The following is a 9,895-nucleotide window of genomic DNA, read 5'->3' as shown; positions in this document are numbered from 1 at the left end:
CTCTGATGGGACTTTTAAAAAATTTTGTTTTTATTGATTTTTTTTTTTGAGAGGAAGGGAGAGGGTGGGAGAGATAGAAACATCGACTAGAGAGGAACAACCAGCTGCCTACTGCACACCCCCTACTGGGGATTGAGCCCACAACCGGGCATGTGCCCTAACCCAGGAATAGAGCTGGTGACCTCTAGGTGCATGGATCAGTGCTCATTCACTGAGCCACATTGGCCGGGCAGGACTTGGTTTTTGTTTTTTTGTTTTTTTTTCCCTCTGTAGTCATTCATTTCCATTGCCACCACAGAGAGTTAATACCATCCCTTACATTTTGATCTGATTATATTACAAAAGGCTGTAATTCCCCTTTAGAAACTTTATATCTTTTCTTGAAGTCCTGAGGGCCCCCTAAGCAATCATTTCAAAACCTACTCTGCCATTCCACATTCCAGAAGAGCTTTCATATTAAGTCTTGGGAATTTGGTAGCATTATGTTTCCAGTAGACTTTAGAGCATATTTATAGAATTGTAATTTTAAAGATAGTTCAGAATTTTCATATACATGAGCTTTTTTAGAAGAAAAAAAAGTACTAAATGTAGATACAAAATAGACATGCGCATTGGTTTTCTCCTCCTACCGATAACGAAGACAGAAAAAACAAAGGGTTGAGGAAGAGGGAACACTCAAACACTGACAGAAATGTAAAAAAATAAAATTGTGGAGGGAGAAGCAAGAGAGAAAGAAAGGAAGCTGCAGAAGACAGCAGATGATGTAGAGGGGGTGCGATGGGGATTACAATGTGGAAGGGAGAAGAATTAGCTGTGGAAGCCAGTGTGGGGCAGCTGTCGGAAAAAGCTTGGACTGGGAGTGAGGAATCTTGGGTTTTAATCCCCTATCTGTCAAAGCTGTCTGACCTAAGCAAGTTACCTTACTGCTCTGAAGCTAACTTTCCTCTCTGTACAGTGAGGGGGTGAGCTAAGTGTCTCTCTAAGGTGCACTGCAGCTTGCCATTCTCATTCCAAAACTTAGAAGAGAATGCTAAAGCAACTTAAGACTCGTGTCTTCTGGGAAAATGTATCTTAAATCCTTGACTCGGGGACTGTCATTATTCCCAGTGGTAATCTTTTTTTTTTTTTTTTTAATATACATATTTTTTTATTGATTGCAAAGAGGAGAGGGGGAAAGAGAGATAGAAAAATTAATGATGAGAGAAATCATTGATTGGATGCCTCCTGCTTGACCCCACTGGGGATGGAGTCCACAACCCAGGCTTGTGATTGGGAATTGAATCTTAGTTGCCTGGTTCATAGGTCAACACTAGACCACTGAGCCACACCAGCTGGGCCTGTAATCTTTTTTTTTAAGATTGCATCCAGTCCATGATCCAATCAAGTCTGTCTTAAGCTTTGGATTATATGCAGTCCATCTGTCCTGAGTTTGGTTAATTTTTACCTATAAATAATTATGGTGGGAAAATAGAATAATAAGCATTAATGAGTGAGAATGAGTACACTCAGCACAAATACATCAGAACCAAGATAAGGATGACAACCTTCATACAGATATATAGGGAATGTGCTGCAAGTGTGCCTGGTGCAGGAACAGTCCCCATTTGGGCAACTCCATTATTTTCCAAGCCCTGGGGAGAGAGAAGCCATCGCAGGCAGGCAGAGCCATCAGTAGATGGGATCTTAGGGTGGCACCAGACAGTGCTAAGCAGCATAGATTAGTAGAAAATAAGCCAGATCTATATTTAATATCAAGTGCATGAAGAGAGGCGATGCTAGTCCAAAAAGTCTCTGAAGTTGTATTTCATGGAGGATAGAAAGCTTAAATTATCTAAGTTGTAAAAAACGCTCTGATGAGTTATTCACTCATCTCTTGGTTTACATCTCACCTCTTCTAACTTTCTTCCCCCATCTTGGTTTAATTTAAAAACAGCTTCCGTGAGCTTTTTGGGAGGGTGCCTGTGTCTCCTTCATTGTTGTACGCCCAGTATCTCCTAGAGTCCTGTCACTTAGCAGCTGCTTAAAACAAATGAAGGTTGAATGAACACATAAACAAATGAAGCTACTTGAGGGCTTCTCAGAGGAAGTTATGCTCTAAAAGTGATGCTATTTTAAGGACCTACATTAAGATCCCATAATAAGTAAGAGGGAGGGGCAGTGAGGCTTCCTCTGGACTCTGAGAATTAAAATTGCCAAGCCAACACATTTTGGAAGAGAGCAGGTATTTGGAGAATTTCCTAAAACAAAAACAAACACACACACACACACACACACACACACACACACACAAAACCCCACAAGCAAACAAATGAAGAAAAAAGAATAGAGAATGTCTTCTGGGCCTCAAGGTGGAAAAAACAGGGCATGGCAATAGCATTCCATGTGGGAATCAACATGGCTACGAATGAACATACCAACAGAACAGGAATGATTTGAATGGAAAGAGGAAAGCAGGAGTCAGAGAATCAGAGACCAACTTTCTAGTGTTTACCCGTGTAGGCTGGGGCCATGTCTGAAATGAGAGAGACAAGTATCCACATTAGGAATATCCTCACAGTGAAAAGGAATTAGTGAGGACAATGGCCCCATATTCTTTTAGCACAAACATTTGAATTCCATGGAGACTTCCTTGTAGGGAACAGTTATGCAGACATAGCCCTTTGCTGCAAATTCAGCTCCTCAGGAAGCAGATGCTGAGATGGAGTTGGAATACAGAGGTTTATTGTGGGGTGGGGGTGGGGGTGGGGAATGGCCATGTAAGATAAAGGGGGAGGAAAGCAGGGTTGGGCAGGAAAAGTTTTCAGACCGCAATGCAGACTTGAAACCTGTGAAAGGAAATGGGAAGGCAGAGCTTCAGGCTGTGCTGTGGAGGGATCTGAACCAGTCTTTACCAACTGCATAGGGAGCTCCGGACAAAGACGAGAGGAGTCCCACTTTGGGCCCACACAGCCTGTCCCTAGTACTCCCAGCTTGGACGGTATTGGCTGAGGGGTACGCAGGGAAAACGAGGCCTCAGCTTGAACCTGTGGTGTACCCTGAAGGCACTATTGCTAGAAGCTGTCAGCCAAATGCCCTTCTTGAAGCTGAACAAGCTGCCACGTTATTCAAAGCTGTTTCCAAATTTCTTATTTCACTAGGAGCTTCTGGCCAGCTGGGCTTCTAACCAGGTAAAAGACAAGGCTTTGTAAAAGAAAGCATTCTGCCCTCCCCAACCAGCTATTTGTTTTCTGATTTTGAATGCAGCATTGATGCCTGGGGTGGTAGACTTCTTGTTAGCAGGAGGCCATGAGCAAACATGCTAAGGGATGTAGTTCCTTGATGACAATGATAAGACTGCTTTCTCTTCTTGTTGAATAAAACATCAATAGTGTTCTGGTTTAATCCATTGGTTTGTTTTCCTGTTACTTGAACTTAACTGATACACCCATTGCCTGGTTCCTATAACTTACAGCATATATAGAAAAATTCCCCCCTAATACACCTTAATATAAACTAGTAAGTTGGCATTTTGTTTTATATCTCCATTTCTTGTTATTTTGGTATCCACTGAGTACACTAAGAAAATAGTGTTAAAGTCTGAAAGGCTAAAGACTAAACCTGGAAAAAGGATGGTGTGTATTCACTTAGTGTCCTTCCTGAGCTTGTGGTTTACACTCTTATCAAGAGGTATTGCATTTATTCGCACCCCAGAGTAAACTAAGGTTGTAAGTCCCAGTTAGCAACCATATTTAGAGAGAAAAAAAAAACAGCACCTGACATTTGTAACCTATTTAATTTTTTTTTTTTCTGCAGTGAAACAATGAAGCAAAGCCTGTACTTCTTAGGTGAATCTTCAGGTTTGATTAATTATAGTCTGTGGGACAATAATGAGTTCTAAAGACTATGAAAGTCAACGAGCAGTGTCTAGGGAGATGACCAGTGGATGCAGCTTTTTCTTATAGACTATTAAACACTGTCAGCCTTCTTCATTAACGTACTAGCACTAGTGTGCACATTTGTTAACTGTCACATTGGGAGATAGAGTCATGGGAAAAAGATACAGAATAGTTAACTTAAAAAAAGTGTTTTTATTGTTTTTAGAGAGAGAGAGGAAGGGAGAGCAAGAGAGAGAATCATTTATTGGTGTTTCGCATACATATTCCAATGGAGGAACAAACCTGCAACCTGGGCATGTGTCCTGACTAGAATCAAACTGATAACCTTTTGGTGCATAGGATGATGCTCAACCAACTGAGCCACACTGTCCAGGGCCAGAATAGTTAAGCTTTAAACATGGTTGAAGAAAGTATGGGTGAGCCCTACCCAGTTTGGCTCAATGGATAAGGGGCATGCAAGAGGCAGCCAATCAATGATTCTCTATCCTCATTGATGTTTCTATCTCTCTCTCACTCTGTCTTCCTCTTTGAAATCAATGAAAATATATTTAAAAAAAAAAAAAGTCTGGGTGAGAATGGAGACCAAGTGGAGAATACTGTATTGCTGGGAATTCTGGATATCTGTCCCCTCAGTGTGTGAGCTCTGGACACTTGTGAAATCTGAGGAGCAATATGAATAAGTGAAAATGGACTGTTTTGATTTTCTCATCTGTATCACTCGTCATCAGATGACACAGTGAAATTAGGATAATTTAAAGAGGATTTAATAAGAGGACTATTTTCAAAGGCGAAGATGGGATGAAGGGAAAGCACAAGGGATAGTGTAGTGAGTCAGAGCTAGAAACAACAAAGCTGTAAACAAATTAGGCTCAAAGAGATAAAAGGAGGATATACTCAGTGGAACCCCAAAGGAGAGAACTGTGTAGAAAACTAGAGAGAGGATTTGTGACTTTGGTTCAGGAGGCATAGCTCACCTGAGGGTGGGAACCGGGGGAATAAATATCTCAACATCACACTCCTCCTTCCCTCTGGTCTCTTGAAGGGCTCCCCATTGGCCCAATCAGAAGCCAGAGAGCTTCCTTGATGTGGTCCATCAATTCTGTTTCTTGGGTAGAAAACACAGAGAGAAGGGCCAACAGCAAATCTGAAGGACAAAGAGAAGATACTCTGTCATTTCCTTTGTTTATACTTTTGTAGAGATGATGCTGAACACCTCAAGGACTAAGACAAGGAAGAGGGATAAGGAAACTGGGTCTGGATCATCTGAACATGGCATTACTTAGTCTTTAAAATTTGAGAAGTTCTGAAAAACACTAATAAATAAAACCCCCAGTTTTTCAATTAAGCCTTGGATTCAGCAGGCTGTGTCAGAAGGTGCTGAGGAGGATATTTAGAAATGTATCTTTGGTTGGTATTGAAGGAAGAATTCTCATTTCACTAGTGAAGTAACTATTTTATCCAAGACATAACGTAATGGGAATATATGTGGAAATGAGCATTCAAGTGTTGAAGAAAAAGGAAAGTGGGACCAAGTAGCAAGAAGAGGGAGAGCACTTATTGAGGGAAGCAAAGCTTTGCAGAAACCCTAACTTATGACTCATTGCCCAGAACTTCGTCACATGGTTGGTGGGCACCACTACCTGTGAGGGAATCTGGGGAAGCAAGAGTTTCTACTTGGCACATTGATGCTCAGGTTTCTGGTAGAAAAAAGAAAGGGGAGTACATATTGGGCCAGCAACTAGCAGCATCTACCATCTTAGAGAAAACTAAAACTCAGGGCTGTGAAGGAATAACCCCCCAAATTCATAGTTATCAAGGGATGAGTCTGGGATTCAAGATCTTCTCTTTTAAAGATAAAAACAAATGCTTTTGTCCACTTATCTAAAGAAATGTCATGGAAGGTTGGTTCTGACTTTTTACCCTACATAAACATGTAGCATCATGAGAGACTTGGTGCTTATTAGGTATTTACTAGATACTGGTTCTTATTAAAGGACTGGTATTTATTCTGTAGGTAATGGCAGCTTTGGACATATGGAGAGGAAAAACAGGATATTTTTAGGAGGTGAGTGAAAGATGAGACAGAGGGCCCAAAACCAGGACTACAGGCTTTATTAGAGGAGAGGGACCCTGCCGGGCTGCCTTGCAAAGGAAGAGAGCTTATATGCAGGGGTGAAGGCACCTTTTGAGGGGAGGAAAGGAAAGGTGTGGGACTTAGGGTACTTGGCACACGCTAATTGGTAGTCTCATATAAGGCACATGATTAGGCACTTAGGATTCGGGGGCTTAGGGTATTTGGCAGGTGCTGATTGGTGGTTCAATGTACAGTCCATATAAGGTGCCTTGTTAGGTGCTCAGGAATGTCCAGGCTGCAGGTTCAGTTACATCATACTCTGTCCATCAGTTGGGGGAAGGGAGGATCTATCAATGAATTAATCTCATCTGGAGTCAGAAACACTGGATATTGGTTCCAGTTTTGACACTGACTTATTACTTAGATAAGTCACTTACTTTTCGATGTGGCGTTTTCTTACTGTCTATAAAATGGAAGTAATAATATCTTCTCAAAACTTACAGGTGATGTCAAATGTAATGACAATGTTAACAAATGCTTTAATATCTCTATATAAAGTATTTTAAGAAGTCCAGGAAATGTCAAAGCAGCATCTTTGACCATGGTGCTCATCAAGAACATTCCAGATAAAAGGCAGACCATCACTCCTATTGAATGAAGTAACATTACCATCAAAATCGAAGTGCCCAGCGATATTACTGTTAGGAACCTGTGCCACAGAGAATAACAATGCTTCCTCTTCCTCTTCTCTTTTGAAAGAATTCCCCTCCCCCTCTTTCCTGAGCTCCAGGACCTGAAGGAGGACCACAGAGAGGATCAAGAGAGGATCAAGAGCTGCTGCCAGGATGATTGCAGGGGGCCTCTTCTAACATATGGTGTTCTGAGGGAACTGTGGGATTCCAAAGCTGCCACTGCTAGTCTCATTTCAAAGAGAAAATATGAAAAATACCAGTACCCAAGACAGTGGGAATTGGGGCTGAAAATCAAGAGAGCAGTGTGATCATAAATCTAGAGTATTTTGTTGCTGGTAGCTACCCAACTTAAAAAAAAAAAATCACAATTTGCAGGTTTTTATTATAAAAAGGTATAAATACTCCCTTGTTCAATGCTTAAAATGAGTTAATGTATTCAGGCTAGCTGCTGAGATGATCCAGAAATATAGGTTGCCTGAGCTTGAATTCTGAATTCTTTGTACTTTGGGAAAGTTACTTCATCTTTCCAATCTATTTCCTCATCTGTAAAGTAAAAGAGTAATAGAAGCTTTCTTGGGTTAGTCTTGCAAGATAATTTAACTCACATAAATCCATTGGCACACTAATAGTATATATTCCATAAATTCTAGCTCATATTAATATTTATAATATTTATATATAATACTTATAAAAATTGTGGCATTTTTTCTTTATTCAGAAAAGTATGTCTTCTTAAGTGCCCACCTATCCTCTGCCATGTCAGAGGCATAATGAAAGGAGGCAGCTTGAGTAGGTTTTGAATCCTGCCCTGTTTCTTTTTTGTTTTGTTTTAATCCTCACTTGAGGATATTTTTCCATTGCTTTTCAGAGAGAGTGGGAGAAGGAGAGACAGAGAGAAAGAGAAACATTGATGTGAGAGACACACATTGGTTGCCTCCTGCATGAGGTACATGCCCTTGACTGGAAGTAAACCCGGGACCCTTCAGTCTGCAGGCTGATGCTCTATCCACTGAACCAAACCATCCAGGGCCTGCCCTATTTCTTATAACACTATTACAGGCCTGGTGCACGAACTTCATGCACAGGGTGGGTGTGTCTCCTCAGCCCAGCCTGCATCCTCTCCAATCTGGGACCTCTCCGACTGCTGGTTTAGGCCCGATCCCCAGGTCTCACTAACCCCCCTGCTGGCCTGGTTGCCCCATGCAGCCTGCTGCTCAGTTGTTTGGTTGCCCCTCCCTGCTCCGTTACTGGCCTGGTCGCCCCCTGCTGGCCTGTTTGGTCATCCTTTCGGTTTTGATGGTCGCTTAGGCTTTTATTATTATAGATGCCTTTCACTCAATGACTTTACCTCCCTGAGCACCCATTTCTTCTGTGTAACTAAAAAACGTGTCTTTCTTCTCAGACCCTTTTGTTTGGCAGCCCAGTTTGTACCAATCTTGTGGTCAACTCAATCCCTTTATTAATTTATACAAGAAATCCATTAAACTGAACTTACTTTGGATTTGTAATACATAGGAAGTTATCTTACCACACAGGTTACCCATAATTTCATTTGAAAAATTTCCATTAGGTTTATCTCTTCCTCCAAGTCTTTCTTTCTAGTCCTCAGCCATTGTCTTCCTAAGTTTACCCCAATAACGGATCCGACCCCGTTTTCCTTCCCTTTCGTCCTTTATTTTCCAGAAGGAGGTGCTTTTTTTATAAGAAACCTGGTGCCAGGCTCTTTTGCTCTCTTCCTTATTACAACTGGTTTATCAAAGCAGTTCTCGTCAGAATCAATTCTTTTACCAGCTGCGAGTTTTGCTGCAGTGTTTTTTGGAGCAGGGGTCATCCTTTTCCATTATTGTCTTGCTTCTGGGAGTTGAAGAGGAGGCTGGCTGCTTTGCGGGTACTTCCAGATCAGTCTTGTTTTTTATTTTTTGTGTCTCTCTGTGTGTGTTTTGGTGGGTTTGTCATCTTCAGAGCCCCCAGGTGAAGGGGTTTGAGCTCCACAGCCCTTCTCCTGGACCTCTCTGGTCACATATCGGCTTCTCCTGAGTCCTTAGGGGCCCGATAATGAGATACGTGATCCACTCGGATGGTTCTCCCTTTGATCCTGATCCCGTTCAAGTTGTCCACGGCCAAAATGGTGCTCCTCTGGTCTTCGTAGCAGAGGAAGCAGAATCCTTTGGATCTCCCAGTCCTCTTGTCGCGCACCAGGTGGATGTTCACGACCTCCCCATATTGTGAGAACACACAGATGATGTCCCCTTCCGTCAGCTCGTAAGGAAGGCCTCCCAGGAAGACCCAGGCGCTGTCTTTGTACTGCGAGTGCCAGGACACCCCTGGGGCCGTGCCGAGCTGGGCCTCACGGTCATTCAGCTCCTGGATCAGCTTGACTTTAGTTAAAGGGTTCATCTCCGCCGGGTGGGTGTCTTCAACAAACCTTCCTCTTCCGGAGCTGTGTCCAGGCCTCAATGGACATTCCTGGCGCCTGAGACTGAAGGAAATGGCGGCAGTGGAAGGTCCTACGGCCGCACAACACCCTCGTTGCCCTCCGCCCACTGGCTTCCGGTCCCGGCCGGCGCGCTGCTTGCTGGGAAGGTCAGTCTGGGCTCAGTGTGTTGGGCCCACGGCCGTCCCGGGAACTACTTTCCCATGAAACACTACGGCGTTGACAGGCCAAGGCGGAAGCGGGGATGGGAGGTAACTGTCGCTCTTTTATTTCGTCTTCGGAACCTGTAGTCCTTCGGGGAGGTGGGCGTGGCCAGGCGTGGCCTTGTTTCCACGTGCAGACACCATGCCAGGTTGAAAACATGACAAGCTCTGAGTTCAGATGTTACCATAGTAAATAGAGGCTCCCAGTCCATGGGGTACAAGGGTGGGAGCCGTCCTTAGGGCCCTGCCCACCAGCCTCACCGAGTCGCTGGGCGCTGGCTGGGAGCGCTGTGGCCTGGCTGCTGGCAAGGAGGCCTGGCTCCAGAGATCTTCCTGAAAAACACCCTGCATCCTTAAAATAAAAGGGAAGAAGAGGCAGCTCTACTCAGTGTTCCAGATTAGGAAAAAACAAAACACCCTGCATCCTTGCCCTGGTTGGTTTGGAGCTGTGGACTGCAGGGTCTCTGGTTCAATCTTGGTCAAGGGCACATCCCGGAGCTGTGGGCTCCATCCCCCGTGTGGGGCGTGCAGGAGGCAGCTGATTATTTTCTCCCATCATTGATCTCTATCTCTCTCTCTCTCTCTCTCTCTCTCTCTCTCTCTCTCTCTCTCTCTCT

General features: G+C 43.5%; 1 pseudogene; it reads right to left on the bottom strand.

Moving 5' to 3' along the window:
• Positions 1-8,161: 8,161 nt before the first annotated feature.
• On the bottom strand, positions 8,162-9,089 carry LOC118708827 (annotated as a pseudogene).
• Positions 9,090-9,895: the final 806 nt, after the last annotated feature.

Source organism: Pipistrellus kuhlii, unplaced genomic scaffold (assembly GCF_014108245.1).
Source record: "Pipistrellus kuhlii isolate mPipKuh1 unplaced genomic scaffold, mPipKuh1.p scaffold_m20_p_1, whole genome shotgun sequence".
Lineage (NCBI taxonomy): Eukaryota > Metazoa > Chordata > Mammalia > Chiroptera > Vespertilionidae > Pipistrellus > Pipistrellus kuhlii.
The sequence above is the reverse complement of the archived record's forward strand: the minus strand, read 5'-3'. Positions and strand labels throughout refer to the sequence as shown.